General features: G+C 47.4%; 1 long non-coding RNA gene across 1 annotated transcript in view; it reads right to left on the minus strand.

Moving 5' to 3' along the window:
* Nucleotides 1-12,749: 12,749 nt before the first annotated feature.
* LOC115299434 overlaps nucleotides 12,750-17,606 on the minus strand; it is a 5,475-nt gene continuing 618 nt past the window's right edge. Inside the window, exon 2 of the long non-coding RNA XR_003912182.1 lies at nucleotides 12,750-13,007. This is a non-coding gene — a long non-coding RNA (uncharacterized LOC115299434). The remainder of the gene's footprint in view (nucleotides 13,008-17,606) is intronic.

Genomic DNA, 17,606 nt, shown 5'->3' on the forward strand with positions numbered 1-17,606 from the left:
GAGGGAGGCCGGGCCAGGAGCCAAACTTGTTCCCAGCCTCTTCCTTACAGTCCCAGGGTGAGGCATCTGGGACCAGTGGTGGGGAGGGGTCCTGGGCAGGGTCTCGGGGCAGGGGGGTGGCAGGGTTGGAATCGAAGGCCAGGCCCAGACAGAGACTGGCGTGTGACAGCAAGCTGGGAGTTGGGAGCTCCCCATGCAGGCCAGGCTCTCCCCCACCAGCCTATCCACCCCCACCTGACATGGTTATGGAATCCCTTCTGCTGCTGCTAGAGAAGGAGCTTTGGGTCAGAAGACTCCCCAGGGCCACTCACGGGCCCTGCACCGCCCCCCGCCCCTCCAGGACGCAGATGCGCGGGCCCAGGTGGCTGCCAGCAGACAGCAGCTGGGGACTGGAGTGGAAGTGGTGCCCTCCGGAAACCGGCCACACTCTCACCCCAGCCAGCTCCCTGGCCTAATTAGACACCGGAACGGGCATTGATCGTCCCCGAGCTCATTATGTCACAGCTGGGGAACAGCTGGCCAGTTTTTTCCAGACCATTAGCTGCACCATGAAGTGAAGAGAGGGAGGGGGTGCGCAAGTAGGATCAATACCCGGTCTGTCTGTGGGGGAAGCAGCCCAGTGGCTGCCTCCTCTGGCACTCGCCGGGGCTGGGCTGCCAGGAGCTGAGCTCCTTGGAGTTCTCAAACAAAAGCTGAACTCCTTCCAGCCCAGAGGGAGGGACCAGGAGTGCCGAGCCGGGCTGATCCTGCCTTGGCCCACGGGTACTCTCCGAGTCTTCTCTCTTGGGGCATTAGCAGGGCAGGAAAGAGGGTCAGGTTGCCCTGCTGGTCTCAGAGGAGGCCTTCGAAGTCCAGCTCCTCCCCACCCCCCAACCCCCAGCAAGATGACACCTCGGGCAGCTGTCTCTGCTGGCCCTGGGCCCACCACTCTGTGCCCCTGGGTTCCACAGGGTTTGGTTTCCTCTGGAGTGGGGAGATAGGAGATGCTCTACTCCTCGGGGGCTCCGATGGTGGAAGGAGGGAGGAAAGAGGTGATAGCTCTCTCTCTCTCCCACTCTCTCTCTCTTCCTGGCCCTGGGGGGCAGGTCCGCTGGGGGGCACCCAAGCAGGAGGAAAACTACCCACAGGGCCTGACCCCAGGAGGCCCACTGTCAGAGGAGAGTTCAGGGGGAAGGGGAGCAGCCTTTTATTCACAGAGTCATAACGTGTCAAGGCTGGAAGAAACCTCCAAAACATCCTGAGCCATTCTGCAGAGCGGGGAAGGAAGCTCTAGTATGCCTTAAGCTCTACGCCAGGCTGACTGCCCTCCAGCAGCCCTCTTCTCTCTGTTCCTCTCTTGTTTGTTCTACGCTCAGTTCTAACATACCCCGAGGTCTCTCAGGCACCTGTCCTCAGGCCACTGGTGGAGCCTTCACTCACCAGGAGAGCTGTGAAGACTGCCGGACTCCCCTCCACCCTGCCTCTACCCTGCTCCCAGCCCCACGTGGGGAACAGCACCAATGGGTGGAAGTCCTGTGGGTCCACATGCTGAATCCTTGGGCAGTCTCCCTGCCCTGCTGAACATAGACCAGGCAGTGCCCTCTGCTCCCCAAACCTCCCACCGCAGCCTTGGTTTCCAGCATCGGCAGTGAGTATAGAGCGTGAGAGTCAGAAGGTCGGATTTCCAGACCTGGGTCCCTGCTGGCTCCCCTCCAGCCCCGAAGAACCAGCAGACTAATAGTAACTAGAAGTACAGAAAGGGCAGAAAGGGCCTTTGAAATGTACTCCTTATGTTACAGATGAGGAAGCGGTGTCCCGTGAGGAGAAGTGATTTGCGCAAGGATGCAAGACAGGTTTGCCAACTCTCAGTGTGTTCCCAACCATGTGTTGGGTCCATTTCACCGCAGGGGTTTGGCTCTAAGTCCCAAAAGCCATTGATGAAGATCTAGTGGGTCACTCTTGACCCATCCAGCATGTCCAAACAAAGCCAACAAATCAATCTCTAACAAACCCAGAGTGCACCCTCTTTCTCAGGGCTCTCGGGACACAGAGGGGACCTGGGGCCCATCAAAGTGCTCCTTGGTCACATTACTGCCCCCGGAAGTAGCCCGTTCTCCCATGAGCCTCCATCAGGTCAGCAGCTGCTGCTATTCAAGGGATCAAGCCAAGACCAGCTGGGGGCTCTGCTGTGTCTGATGTTAATCTGTCTGTCTGTCAGGGTGCAAAAGGTGTTAGGGCAGAGGGAGCCTAGTGATAACATGGCCTTCCTTGAACTTCCTGCAGTGTGACTCACAGGGTTGGAATGAATTAGAAGAAATCAAGTATTGCTCCTTCTGCTGGTGTTGTGAGGAGGGAAATGTCTACATGGACTGGAAGATGACACAGCACCTGGCCTGGGAATCAGAGAGGGCACTAGAGGAGGTCCTGCAGGCCCAAAACTACTGGCAGGACAGCCTCATCCTTATTCTCTTCTCTCTTGGCTCTAGACAGGAAGTGACATCCTTAAGCAGCAGGTGCAAAGACACTGAGTCCTTGTGGTTCTAGTGAGGCCGTGGTGGGGGGAAGGGAGTGGCCAGACAGAAAGGAATCTAGCATAGGGTGCTTTGCTGTGGACCATTGTAGAGAGCTCTGAGAAGCAGACAAGCAGGAAGCAGCACCTCGAGGCAGAAAAGGGGTCATGAAAAGGGAGTGAGAGAGGCGCCAGAGACAGACCATCTCCAGTCAGAGTGTCATGGGAAACAGTCCTGGCTTGATGTCCCATCGGTGCCATTTAATAGCTCTGTGGACTGGGGCCAGTCCTGGCCTCTCGGACCATCGGCCTTTCCTGACCTGTGAGAAGATGCAGGGAGGAATTTGCTGCACAAGTTGCTGTGACTCTAAGGCCCACGCGAGGGAATATCAGCCAGAGGCTGTGGGAAGTGTACAAACAGGAGCGATGATTTTTATTACCCCACGCGGCTGTCTGTCAGCTCATCTGCAACGTGCTGCATCAGGACTCGGAATCCTAAGCTGCCAGAGAATGGTTTGTATCGTAACACCGCGTGCACATGCATTCTTGTCAGGAGTGACAGAAGCGAAGGAGCTTTCCTTCTAGAAGGGACTTCCCAGGCCCACTAGCAGATGTTTGTGAATCTATAACAGCATTCATCAGTCCCCACAGGGTCTCTCTGCTTGCAGAGAAGGCGCCGCAAATCCAGGCTGCCGGGATGTGTGTGGACACACACGGACACAGACACGTGCATCATGGCAATCCCTGGTGGCTTTGCCGGCAGCTGAACCCCTTCCAAGGTGCCAGGCCTCTTCAGTCCTCAGACTACTAAAGAAGTAATGTTTTTGAGAATAACAACGTTTTGTTAGTAACCAGATGAAGAACTGAAGGAGATGTCAGAGAGGGACAGTTTTGCATTCATTAGCTGTAGTTTTCTGAGAGAAAGAAGACATCACTAATGATTATATTTGGGATCATCTTTTATGAATTTCAAAGGACAGTCACATATACTATTATTTAAGCCACATGGTATTGTGGGACATGGTATTTTCTGAGGCTCGGAAGGTGAAGGGCCTTTTCCCAGATCACCCAACTACTAGGTGACAATCTGGGTCATTTGTTCCCACTCCTGTCTGCTTCCCGGGACTCTTTCCTGCTTCTTACCTCCCATGAGCTTCCAACCCTCACCAAGTATCTCTCCCACCTCAGACCACAGGCACACGTGTTCTGTGTATTATACTCCTGCTGCATACCACACACAACTATAGTCTATGAGCCTTTTAACTTCTTTTTTTAATAATTTCAAACTTACAGAAAAGTTGCAAGAACGGTACTAAAAACTCCCCTACACCTTTCGCCGAGTCCCCTGATTTCTGTTTCAATCTTACCACACTTGCTGCATCGTGAGTACGTCCTTTGCACTTTCCCCTCTCCCCTCTCCCTCTTTCACATACGCATGTGTGTAGTTTCTGACCCACTTGAGAGTGAGTTGCAGGCATGGTGCCCCATGAGTTCTTAACACTTCCGTGCGTATTACCTAAAAACGAAGATATTCTCCCACTTGACTACAGTACATTATAACCAGGAAGCTAAGATCAATACAAAACTACCATCTAATCCAAAGACCCCGTTCAAATTTATCAGTTGGCAAGAAATAAAACATTATCAGTTGGCGTTCTAATGTAAGATAGTGCCTTGCCTTCTTCCCATTTATTTGTATCTATACTAACTCATCTGCTCCTATTCAGTGAGTTACAACCTAATAATAAACTTATTTTGATAGCTTAATTGTCCCAGATTTAGCCTGTAGTACCCCTTCAAGCTGGATTCTGTGTGTGTGTGTGCATGTGTATTTGAATGTTTATTTATTTTTGAGAGAGAGCAAGAGCACAGGGGAGGTGCAAAGAGGGAGACAGAAGATCTGAAGAAAGCTCTGTGCTGACAGCAGAGAGGCCAATGTGGGGCTCAAACTCACGGATCATGAGATATGACATGAGCTGAAGTTGGAAGATTAACTGACTGAGCCACCCAGGTGCCCCAGTATATTTTCTAACGTTTACTTACTTATTTTGAGAGAGAGAGAGGAAGAGGGAAAGGGAGAGCACAAGTGCAGGGGTGGGGGCAGAGAGAGAATCCTAAGCATCCTGTCAGCACAGAGCCTGACACAGGGCTCACGAACCCTGAGATCATGACTTGAACCAAAATCAAGAGTAGGTTGCTTAACCAATTGAGCCATGTAGGTAACCCAAAATGAGAATTCATGATGGATTTTTTTAAAGTTTACTTATTTTTTGAGGCAGGGGACAGGGAAAGGGAGAGAATTCCAAGCAGGCTCCATGCTGTCAGTGTAGAGCCCAACATGGGGCTCAATCCCAAGACCCTGGGATCATGACTTGAGCCAAAATCAAGAGTAAGACACTTAACCTACAGAGCTACCCAGGTGCCCACAGATTCTGTATATTTTTTTTTTTAAATTTAATGTTTATTTTGAGAGAGAGAGAGAAAGAGCACAAGCAGGGGAGGGGCAGAGAGAGAGGGAGAGAGAGAATCCCAAGCAGACTGTATATTGTCAGTGCAGAGTCTGATGCAGGGCTCAACCCCACAAACCATGGATAATGACCTGAGCCAAAAGCAAGAGTCCAACGCTCAACTGACTAAGCCACCCAGGCCCCCTGGATTCTGTGTGATCTGACATGCTCCCATTACTCTTTGAGCACTTCCTTACTTTATAGCATAACAAGATGCTCCAGGTTCATCTAGTACTCTCAGGCTGATCAGTCCTGGTTCTTTTTAGTGGAAAATGATATTTAGAAGCCAAGATCTGGTACTTGGTGTGCTTGTAGCTATTGGGTTATCCTTGCTTCTAGGACCTCATAGCAGACAGAGCTAGAAATATATATGTGTACACACACACACACACACACACACACACACACACACCTACATCTATTTATATTAAAAACACAAGTTCAAACAAGGTACCCCAATTCGGATCTAATACCATGGGGTTTATTCCTTTCCCATAAACATAACTCCTTTCACTAACCCTGAGAAATATGGTGCCCATTATCTTCAATATATTATCTATTTTCTTAATTCCTCTACTTGCAATCAATTTCCTAACCACACAGGCCATCTTCTCTAGCCCAGATTCACCAAACATGCCAGTTGGCTCAGTCCAATCTTGGCCCCTACTCTGCTGACCACACTAGCCATGCTGGCTAAATCCTCCATCCGGATCAAAGGGAAAGGGGACAGGAAGGGCACATTCCATAATTTTTTTTTAAGGATTGGATTTATTGAAGAGTTTGTTTTCATCACACATTGAAATCAATTTCGTAGTCATTCAGATATTTGTCATATAACCTAAAGATATCTGTTCCAACAGCAGAGCACTGTTAATGTGTCCAATAGAGTTATAGAGCCAATATTTATGAAGTTTTTTCTATTAATCTGAAAAAAATTACAATGTATATATATTCATTCATTCTGCATTTGTAAAGCTTTCTCATAATCTGTTTTATACTCATGCTAACTTGTGGAGATGATAATGTAGAAGCCCCTTGCCCTTACCAATAAGTTTGGAAACAAAACTTCAGAGAAGATACATCAGAGACTGGTTGTTTACCAGACCATTTTCTTTTACTTCTTGCATGCGTAGCTTGACTACATTTCCCAGCCTCCCCTGCAGTCAGATGTGGTCATGTGATGGAATTCTGGACCGTGGAATATGGACAAAATTGATGAATGCCATTTCCAGACCTGGCCCGTAAACCTTCCACACAATTCTGCATGCTCCCTGTCTCTTCCTCTGTCTGCTGACTGAATATAGGGGATCCCGTAGATGATTTCAAAGCCTGTAGCCATTAGCAGAGCCACAAGATGGACAGTGCTGGGTACCTGAATCACTCCATCAACTGAAGGCCATCGACCGAACGTCAGTACTGACCTGTCATGTGAGTGAGAATGTCAAGTTCTATTGTGGTGAGCCACTGAGACTTGGGTGTTGTAAATTAATCAGTTAGGTCACCCCACCAACATAGAGTAAATGAGTTGCCCAAATTTACCCTTTAGAAGCAAGGAAGCATAGGAAGCATCGGGGTCCCTGGCTGGCTCAGTCTTAATGTGCGTGACTCTTGATCTCAGGGTTGTACGTTCAAGCCCACGTCCGGTGTAGAGATTACTTAAAAATAAAAACTTAAAAGAAAAGCAGGCCACATGGGTGGCTCCGTTGAGCGTCCAAATTTGGCTCAGGTTCAGCTCTCAGGTTTGGCTCTCATGGTTCGGTTCATGAGTTTGAGCCCCACATGGGGCTTGCTGCCGTCAGTGCAGAGCCTGCTTCGGATGGAGGTGTCCACTTCATTCCCCAGCTTTCTCTCTTTCTCTCTCAAAAATAAACAAACATTAAAAAAAAAAGCAATGAAGCATAATATTGAATGAAACCTTCTGAGACTGAATGAGCCCTGCCTGAGGGCTCTTCCCATCAGATAGGACTATGTACATGCACTCGATACCTCAGGATGCTGTAACTCTATCTTTCACAATGTCTCACTATTCTAAAAGTGACGTCTTCCTCCGCTGCCTACGTATATACTAGTGCCTCCCCTTCTTCCTTTTCTTTTCCCAAGGGGACTGTGGCCCAGAGTTTGCTCTTTCATGGGCTTATCTTTATCAGATGGAAACATCACGTTTGTCTAAGCTCTGGCAGAGAGAGACTTACCCAGCCTATAGAGGTAAGTATCCCCAAGGAAAGGGGACAGCCCTTCAATTTCCTACAAGTGGACTCTGTGATTGGTGTGGAGGTGGTGACAGGTGCTGTAGTCTCAGGGTGGACCTAAATACCTGTTGTGCAAGTTGATTGCTTCCTCTGAACACAGTAGGCCAGCAGCAGTTACTAGTCAGGTACACATCCTGGCTTTCATAAGCTCATAATTACTGGTTCAGCAAGTTAGCACAGCCCAGGCTGCTAGAAATGTAAATCTTCCCAGAAAGGGTATTCCTCACCCTTCTCCCTCTAGGCAAGACAAGTTTTTAAGATTTGAGAGAGTGAAAGAAGTCAGGTAAAATGGAAGGAGCAGGTGGGGAACAACGCAGTTAAATGGGGGAAAGAAAAATTCAGTCTGGAAATGTGGACATGAGGTGCCAGAAGCTTTCCTAATATCACAGTCCAAATTACAGACTTAGAGTCACACAGTCACATTTCTAGAGTTAGGCAAAGCCCCAAGGGTCGTCTGACCTCTGTTTCATAGGGAGGGAATCAAGGACCTTCTTTTCAAGGGAGAGGTTAGGGAGCAGGTCCAAGGTCACAGAGGGAGTCAAGGGAAGGACTAGAACCCAGACCTCTCAAGTTCCAGGCCAGTGCTCTTAGTACTTTCCTTCTCTGCTTGCGGGTCTGATGGGAGCCACTCAGTTCTAACAGTTGGAGCAGCAGATGTAATTAGGATACTAAGTGCTGGAGACTGCACTCCCTGAGGACCTCTCTCTCCATGACCTTGGCCAATCCTCAAGTCTCTCTGAAAACCGTTCTCTGCTTCTACCAGAAGCCAGCTCCCCTCACCCACCAGGGTCTGACATAAACAGTCTGTCTGGGGTGAGTCTCTCAATTCCAAGGTGAAGCGGGAGTGGGAACATCTCCATTTAGAACCCCAGAGTATCTGGGAAGGGAAAGTCTCCAGACTGGAAAGGCATGGAAATTTCCCTGAACCCAGAAGCATGCTTGGAATAGTATCAACTGCCGCATCACCACTCCAGCCCAGCCTTGTTAGTGAGGCAAGCCACAATCAGGAGATAATTAGCTTGCTGTTATTTATTCCCCGCACTAATCAGCAGCCCACTGCTTGCACAGTGGAGAGGGCTCCCACCCCCAGAGCTGTGGGGGTTCTCAGGGACCTTTAGTTACCAGCCAGGAAACAAGTAGCAGACAAAGGGCTGGGGAGAGGGGGAGGGACAGGGGGAGGAGGAGACCAACCACCAGACCGGGTGCCCGCAGGCTTCCCGCACAGCCCGCAGCTCCCTGGAGAGAGGCAGCCCAGGGATCACCAGGAGCCCCAGGCAGTGCTACAACTCCTCTGCGTTTTGTTCTTGGGGTTGGGCTCTGGTCGATAAAGGGCGGCTGGCCTTCAGCTCCCTGTTCTGCCTCACTGCAGTCAAATTGCCTTTTTCCAAGGCGACTTTCAAAAAAAAAAAATGACATTTATCAAAGCCTGCTGAGTGGTGACCTTGATGGGAGGGAGAGAGGGCGGGTACACTGTCTGTGGAAGCAGGCAAAGAAAATAAGAAAAACCTGGAGGGAAGGAAATGCTTTCAAACCTCAAAGTTTTGGGGACAATCACAGATTGATGGCTGTAGGTTTGAGGACAGCCACTCCACGCTCACTGGCACTCCCTCCTGCCTCCTTCCTCATCCTCACCAGCACATTCTCCCTGGTGGTCTCTGTCTTTCCAGCCCCAAGAGAAGACCAAAGGTGCTCCATTCAAATAGCAGTCTCTGGGAAGGGCTCAGACCTGTGTCTTGATAGCTGCGCAAATACTGAGCCTTCCATCAGTAGCCGCTCCAAAATCTCTCTATAGGACAGGCTAAGAGGCTGCCATTTGGTTGGAAGGTGGGGAGTAAAGGAAGGTGAAAGGCCTGTCCTGAAGCTTTGTTTGCACAGCAAGTACCCTGGGGTTGTTTCCATATATTGTACATCTGTTTGGAACAGTGTAGATAAAGCCCTCTCATGCCAATTCTTGGTCCCATGGCTACATAGGATATCCCAAAGAGGACTTATGACAGGGTCAACCTCTGTCCCTACTGAGGACTCTCCATGAGTTTGCTCAGGTCTCTTCTCTGGCCTCTAAGCCCTTTGTACACTGGCTCATATATTACCTGTCATCATGCATTGTGACCATCTGTGTCTGTTTCTTTCACCAAACCATGACACTTGAGAACAGAGACTGTTTCTTACGCGTCTACCTTTGTATTTCACTTTTCTACTCCTTAAAAAAAAATTTTTTTTTGAGAGAGAGAGAGAGCAAGCCGGGGAGGAGCAGAGAAAGAGAGAGGATCTGAAGCAGGCTCTGCACTGAGAGCAGAGAGCCCAGTGTGGGGCTTGAACTCACAAACCATGAGATCATGACCTGAGACAAAGTCAGATGCTTAACCAACTGAGCCACCCAGGCACTCCTCACTTTTCTATTCCTGAACACCTACAGGAGTTCTTGCTATATGTTAATGAGGTGTGTATGCTAGAATGAATGAACAAACACATGAAAGGATATCCACGCAAAGTAGTCATCTGGCCCCTGATTGAATTCTTCCGGTGATGGGGAGATCATTACCTAAAGATGAAAAAAATACATTATTGGACAATTGAAATGTCAGCAGAAGAAATCTGCTTCTCTGACACTTCTACCCAGTAGAACAGTTCTTCCCTTTAGAGGCCCAGAAGAACAGAAGTTCTCAACCTAGGATTCCCTGGATGAGCCTTATAAGATCCCTGTCCCCAAGAAATGTGTATAAAATTGTGTGTGTGTATGTGTGTGTGCCCATGTACTTAAGGGAAGAGAATCCATTGGTTTCACAAAGGATTCTGTGTCACCAAATATTAGAGCCATGCTGCATTTGTGTACCCCCTCTTCCTCATGAAAATGTACACTAGACAAACCAAGGGGCCTCGAAACGCTTGCTCTTTTCCATTTTCTTTCCTTCCTTTTCCAAAGAAAGCAGATCCCAAAGTTGTCGTGGGTCGTGAGCAAAATTGAATCTGCTACTCTAACCGCAGATGATCGGATGGAGATAAATTCACATACCAAAGTTGACCGTGTATGGATAGGACACACAAGAGGCTGAAGGAAATGGCTTGACAGGAATTCTGCTCAAAAGCGTTTTCCATATTGAATGGCAGCAATTTGACTCATTCCAAGCCTCTTCCTGAGGAAGGAGACATCCTTGTGGTACCCACAGAAGGTGGGTATTTTGGGGGCTACAAGCCTCTTTCTGCCATTTCAAACCACTGTTTCAGTTCTCCGAATGTAGGAAGCATTGGGTCCACAGTGACTACACCCAGTAAAGCAACTCCTCAGCTCCAGTAAACCTCTGGGGGGCCCCGCAAGAAACCTCTCTTCTGAAAACTGTGAGGTGTGACTCTGCTTTGTGGTTCCAAAGATTCTAATTTGCAACCCTTCAGCTTTCCAAAGTGGTTATTACGACTTTCTCCCAAAGTGAAAGCTCTCACTGCTGTTATCCCTCATATATGAGCTATCATAGTATTCACCAACACTCTCATTCAACCCTCATGAAACTCCTCTAATAGTGGTTCTATTTGGGGGTACCAAGAATTTGGAGGTACCAAGAATCACCAGGCTTCACCTTCAGTACAGATTCCCAAGCCCCCAACTCCAGAGGTTCTAAGCAAGTCTGAGGTGGGCCCTGAAATCACCTTTTCCATTAAGTTCCTTGGAGATTCTGAGGCAAGCAGCCCGAGGCTCACCCAAGGAGAACACTGTCCTAACATGTAATGTTTCCCAACTGCTCTGATGAACAAAATGCTTCCCAGACTCCTCTCATGAAATTTCTGGGTCAGGGGCTCTGGAATTTTTTTGATAGAGCAGGTATCAAAGCTCCCATTTTGTATATGAGAAAACTGAGGTCCAGAGTAACTTCTCCACAGCCACACGGCTAGTTCATGACAGGGACGAGACTAGAACCCAGCTCTCTTGACACAGTCCAGTGTTCTTTCTACTGGGACACAAAGGCCATACCACCTACAGAGAGTCCTAAACATAACCGGCAATCAATAGTTGTTTGTGAAATTGAATAGAATTCACATACATACTTTCTAAGTCCTAGAGGGAAGAGACTATTTTTTTTAACATTTATTCATTTTTGAGAGACAGAAAGAGGCAGAGCCTGAGTGGGGGAGGGTAGAGAGAGAGGGAGACACAGAATTCAAAGCAGCCTCCAGGCTCTGAGCTGTCAGCACAGAGCCTGATGTGAGGCTCAAACTCACGAACCGTGAGATCACCTGAGCCCAAGTCAGATGATTAACCGACTGAGCCACTCAGGCGCCCGGGGAAGAAACTATTTCTAAAGCATATTTGCATCTCACTCCATGCAGCATCACCCCAAGGTACATAACACAGTGGTCTGCCCTAGGGCTTCAACAGATTTTTGTGAGAGAATGCCTTACGATAGGATTACTGGACTGTGGTACCATTCCATCAGCTACCCCTGGCTGTGCTCCAGACTGTAAGCGAGCTGTCCAGAACTGAACTTGATATTCCAGCTCTGGTCTGACCCTGACGGAGTGCAGCAGAAGCTTCTTTGCCCAGGATTTTAAAGGAACTGCTGCCCGTTCCAGGGAGCTGGAGTTTGCCCTCCCTGGTGGTCTGGTGTGTGCCCTCACAGGACGAATAGGAACTGACTGCTCTATTGCTGACCCTGGGCTCTCCTTCGCAACCTCAGCCTCTCCATGGCTTCCTAATCCTAGCCCCCCACCCATTAACGCATATCATTCCGGTAGGCCCAAAATCTGGACCTGAAACCCCTGGAGAGCATAGGCCACAAATTCAGACTCCCCCCAGTTCTGTCTGCTTTAAGCTATCCCCGGAAGTGTTATGATGCATCAAAAGAACCCTGAACAAGAATGAAGGATGCAGCCCACTCCTACCTCCTCACATTTATGAAGTGTCTACCGTACGTACATTAAAGACTCTGTTAGGTACATGAACACGTTGAATCCCCACAAGAACCCCATTACGCAGGTCTTTTGATTATGCCCATTCTACAGGTTACACACAGGGAGTGGCAGAGCTAGAATATGACCTCAAGAAACCTGGCTCCAGCCAGAGACTACACTCTCAGCCACAAGGCCACACTCCTTCTCCAGGTTAACTCAGCTCTGCCGTGAACCAGCTTGTGAGCTTGACTCCTGAGGTAGCTTCCAGCCCCAGAAGTCTAAATTTCTGTCATTATGGGTAAGGGCCAGACAGGCTAACATTATGATTAGCCTTAGAATCAGCTAAGAACAGTATAAGTGGTTGAAGTGTAGGAACTTCAGGCAAAAATGAATAGCTAAGGACTCAAAGAGCATCATTAGAGGAAAAAGATTAACTCAAAGAGTGAGTCCAATGGACTTAGATAAGGGGGAGAAAACTCCTTAACGGTAAGCTTAACATTCAGTTTAACCATAATCCTCCCCCAAATCACAAAAGCACTGACTTCCTAAATGAGAATATTAACTTCCCAAATATAATACAAACTAATCAAGGATTCATAGATAAGAATTAGCTGATACATCTCATATGAGTTAGAATTTAATTTTAGATCGAAAGCCTTTCAAAACCAAAAGAGAGGGCTGCATGTACAGGAAAAGAAAATATTTCCAGACTGATGACAAAACTTCTTAATGAAAAAGTTCTAAACTCCTTTTGGAGGACTTTCCGGTTATCCAGGTTCACAGGGCAGGGGTTCCAGAGAAGTCTTGGAACAAAGTCTTCCATCACTGGGATGTCTGGTCAGCTGCAGGGTGATTGTGGTCATAGGACCCCACACCTAAAGGCTGAAATAACATTTTGTACCATGAATTTATTTGTCAGCAATATTTCAAAGACACATTTATCTGATGACTCAGTGCTGGGCTATTTTGAGACATCCATATGTGAGTGTCAAAAGTCAAGAAAGTCGTTCATGACTTAGCCATCGGGAGTGGTCCCTCCCCTATGGGAGAAGAACTCTGACCAAGAGCATGAGCTGTAAATTGAACAAGGTGCCCTCAGATCTATCTGACAAACCTGAAAAGCCCCGGGCACTGGAAGGTGTCTATGGCGCCCCTCCACCTTGCAACCTTGCACCAGTCATTCCTTTTCTGCCCATGGTTAACATCCATATCCTTGTGGTTTCTCCAGATCAAGTGGAGCTTCTGAGGAAGTGGACGGGGTTGAGGTGGAAATGGGTATGGAGGAGAGGGGGGAAAAAAGGAGTCAAATGTCGGTTTGTCCAAAAAGAGGAAATGTTTGCCTCCTGGGAGGTAAATAATGGGTGGGCATGCTAAAGGGCAAGCTAAAAGGTTAAAAGGGTCAGTGAAATGAGTGATAGCTTATGAAGGTGGGGTGGAGTGATGGCAACAGGAATCCTCCAAGCTGAGGACCTTCAGGGACAAACCGAAAATGGTAACATGGGTGACCTGCTAGAGCTCAACCCAATGCTCAGGGCTTACCCTTTAGCTCTTTAAGCAATTCTTATCAAGGGACTAATCTCTATTGTTACCTCCCCCAGAAATAGCTCCATTGTAGAACTTCCTCTTTTTGGAGATTCTATAAGAACTAGGAAAATGGTGCTGACATTGGAAACACACTGGGGCTCTCCACAAAAGAGAAGAATGTTTAAAATTAATTTAAAAATGTAAGCTTAAATTTTTATTTAAAATTTGTAACTATTTCGGAATTATAAAAGATAAGCCAGGGAAGGAGATCTTGTAAATCTGAATGAATGCTCCAAACAGGCAATGCCCTAGAATATGAGAACAAGGCAGATAATTGGGCAAGGTAATCAATACACATGTTGACAGCAAGACCAAAGGATCTCCTAACTCTTATGGAGAAAACTAGGATTTTTTTAAAAAGATAATACGTACAACTGATGAAGATCTTTCACAAACGTTAGCTTATTTGAACCTCAGAATAACCCTGTGAAGTAGGCTCATGTGCCATTATTGTTCCCATTTTACAGACAATGAAATGAGATTGAGTAGAACAAAGCAAAATACCCAAAGTCACACAGCCAGTATACAGCTGTGACTTGTCCAAGCCCAAACCCTATGCTTATCCTTACTTCTACATGAGGCATTGAGACTAACATAAAATAAATGTGCTCATTTGATACAAGTGTTAATGAATTAATTCAACAAACATATTTTGAGGGCCTACTACTGGCCAGACCCAAGGCAAATCCGTCTCAAGGAGCTTACAATCTAATGGGGAAGCAGACATGCAAACAGACAAAATAGTAGGTGAAAAGTTCTATAAGGACATATACACGATGTGAAATGGAATCACAGAAAAGAACACTTAAGTGTGCCCAGCAAATCAGACTACATTGTCCTAAAGAAGGGTGGCTAGTCCCACGAAGTCTTTAAAATGGAGTCAAATGTAGCTTCTTATTTGGGTGTCTTACTCCAGTATTCTCCAGTTATGATTCTGATGGCCAATACTAGCTATTGAGAAAAAAAAAATACTTCTAGAATAGAGAAAACTAATTCATCTAGTTTCAGAAGCTAATAGACATATCCAGCCTCTTTTGCTCAAATGCTGAGCTGACCAAACAACCTTCCAAATTGTATTTAGGAACACTGGGTTGATCCATTCCAGCATGAGGATATAAATACCCACTATAAATAACCTGTTTATCCTACCAAGGTCTCCTTTTTGTTGTGAATTAATAGTTATTCTGGTCCAGAAAGCAGCTGGGGGAGAGTTAGCATCAGTCAATTTTCCATGCCAGTGCCATCCAACGGAAATTTCCATGATTTTGTTCAATAGGGTTAGCTGGCCACATGTGGCTATTGAACATTTGAAATGCGTCTGGGGAAACCGAAGAGGCGATTTACAATGTTATTTAATTTTAATTAATTTAAATGGCCACATGTAGTTAGTGGCTACTGATTTGTACAGCACACTCTAGACCCTTGCTACTCAAAGTACGGTCTGTGACCTAGCAGGGTCTGCATCACCTCATTAATTTCTCAGAAATACAGACTCTCAGGTTCCACCCTAAGCCTCTTGATTCAGAAACCATATGTTAACAAGATCCCCAGGTTATCCATATGCACATTAAAATTTGAAAATGGCATGGTTACTTCTGGATGAGCTGGGGGGGAAAAGGATTGACTGAGGACCCTATCCATGATGACCTCTCCAAATTGCAGACTCCCACACTTGAGACTGGTGTCCAGCATAAGGGGCCCTCTTTCTTTGTATCTGTCTCTCCTCCATCCCTTAAAGCAGAAAGGAGAAAGGGGAGAGAAAGAAAGAGCCTAGAACATGGAATCTAAGGAAAGTTAGCATAGGATATGGGGTGAGGGGTGGGCTAGGAAGAGTATGTGTTTCTCAGGGACACTTATACAAAATAAAATGGTAGAATTCCCTTGATAATTACTGAATATGGAGGATGGGTATATGGGGGTTCATTTTACTATTTTCTCTACTTTTGTGTATGTTTGAAATTTTTCAAAATTAAAAAATAGATGTGATTTCAAAGATGTGTGTGAGTGTCAGCTTCCAAGATGGCCCCCAATGATCCTCTCCTTCTGGTATTCATGCCTTTGTGTAGTCTTCTTTCATACTGAATCAAGGCTGGTCCATGTGACCAAGGTGGAGATAACAGGTGTGATCCTGGAAAGCAAGTTCATTGTAACTTCTGCCTTGCTGTCTCTTGGATCTCTTGCTCTAAAGGAAGTCAGTTACCATGCTGTGAGGACACTCAACGGACTTGTGGAGAGGCCTTTGTGGAGAGGAGCCACAGCCTCCTGCTATCAGTCAGCCACAAGACTGAGCCATGTGAGCAAGCCTCCCTGGAGTTGACTCTCGAGCCCCAGTCAAGCCTTCCAATGACTGTACCTCCACCTGATACATGACTGCAACTGCATGAGAGACCGGCATGCTGTCATTGCCCGCCAGGCTGCATCCGAACCTCTGACCAACAGAAATCGTGAAAAACAATAAATGCATATGGTTGTAGTAAGCCACTGAGTTTTGGGGTACTTTGTTATGCAGTAATAGAGTATAGATGCAATGTCATTTCAATATTTCCTCCTTCCTGAATACTCTCCCCACCGTATCATTGATGCCTCAAATGAACAGGGAAAGATCTTTCATGCTATGTATAAGGTTAACATGCTAATACCCCTTGAAGAGATAATACATTCGCTTAAATTCAATGTAAAACATGTGACAGATATAAATTTTTTCTTTTTAAAACTCTTAGCAAGCTAATATATTAAGATATTAATTTCAGTCTCGTTCCTGCTGTTGTAAGAAACCAGAAAGAATAAAAAGGTAATTTCTCCCTCAGGGTCTACCATCCCAAGAAACAGCTATCGTCTTGAGTTATAAAAGGTTTAAGCTCTTCTTACAGCTCCCTCACTCCATGCCCAACCCCCAACATCAAACACTGTTTGGCAGCTTCTTGGTGTTTCAGGGACCATCCTAAAGAAGAACCCCACCCCCACCCCCCACCACCCTCCTCACTGTCCCCACTCCCCTCCCTTCCCGGCTGTATCTTGAGGATTAGGTAATAGAGAATCTATGCTGGAATTGGTCCATAAGAGGAAGGTAAAGAGTTGGTACTGGTTCAGGAAGAGGGCAAGTGGCCAGGCCTAAGGGATGAATACTTTCCCCAGGCTGGGAAAGGTTTTGAAGGTTCAAAAGAGGAAACCTGTTCCTGGTTTGTATGGTGTGTGTGTGTGTGTGTGTGTGTGTGTGTGTGTGTGTGTGTGTGTGTGTGGAGTGCAGTAGGGATCCCTTCATGGGGAGGCTGGGGACGTGGGAACCTGGGGCTTGGGCATGCATCAAAGACCACCACCCCTTTACCTCCCTGGCTTGCAGGCTGTGGAAATGTATCTTTCGGTGGTACCCCAAGGGTCGTGGAATAATAGCATCAAGACTGAAACAAGCACAAAAACAAGGCTCTTTCCCCGCCCCCAATCTTTCCCCCAAAATTTTGAGACTTCACAGCCCTAGAGAGCGAAGTGGGGAACCTCAGAACGTGACTAATGAATTTCCCGCCAACACTGACAGGCGGGAGCTGAGCCAGATTGCTTTAATTTGTAGGATTAAAAGACGTGTGACGCTTCCTGCCCCGGAGTCAGTTGCCACGAATTCATCCCTGCTAGACCTAGTTTCCCTAGGAGCGGTTTTCCGTCGCTAAAAGCTTGGGGTGGGGAGGGGAGCGGAGAGAATGAAAGAAGGTGGAGGAAGTCAGGGAAGAGCGAGGGGCCAGAGTCCCTTCCCGACAGTTTCCGTCCTCGGGTCCCCGCCCGGACCCCCTTCCGAGAAAGAACGACCTGGTGCGCGGCCGTTCGTCCGGCTCCGACACAAACACACGCACGTGCGCCCCGCCCCCGCCGCGCGCACGCGCCCCGAGGCTCCGGCGACGGGCGCGC

This window comes from Suricata suricatta, chromosome 8 (assembly GCF_006229205.1).
Source record: "Suricata suricatta isolate VVHF042 chromosome 8, meerkat_22Aug2017_6uvM2_HiC, whole genome shotgun sequence".
NCBI classification, from domain to species: Eukaryota; Metazoa; Chordata; class Mammalia; order Carnivora; family Herpestidae; genus Suricata; species Suricata suricatta.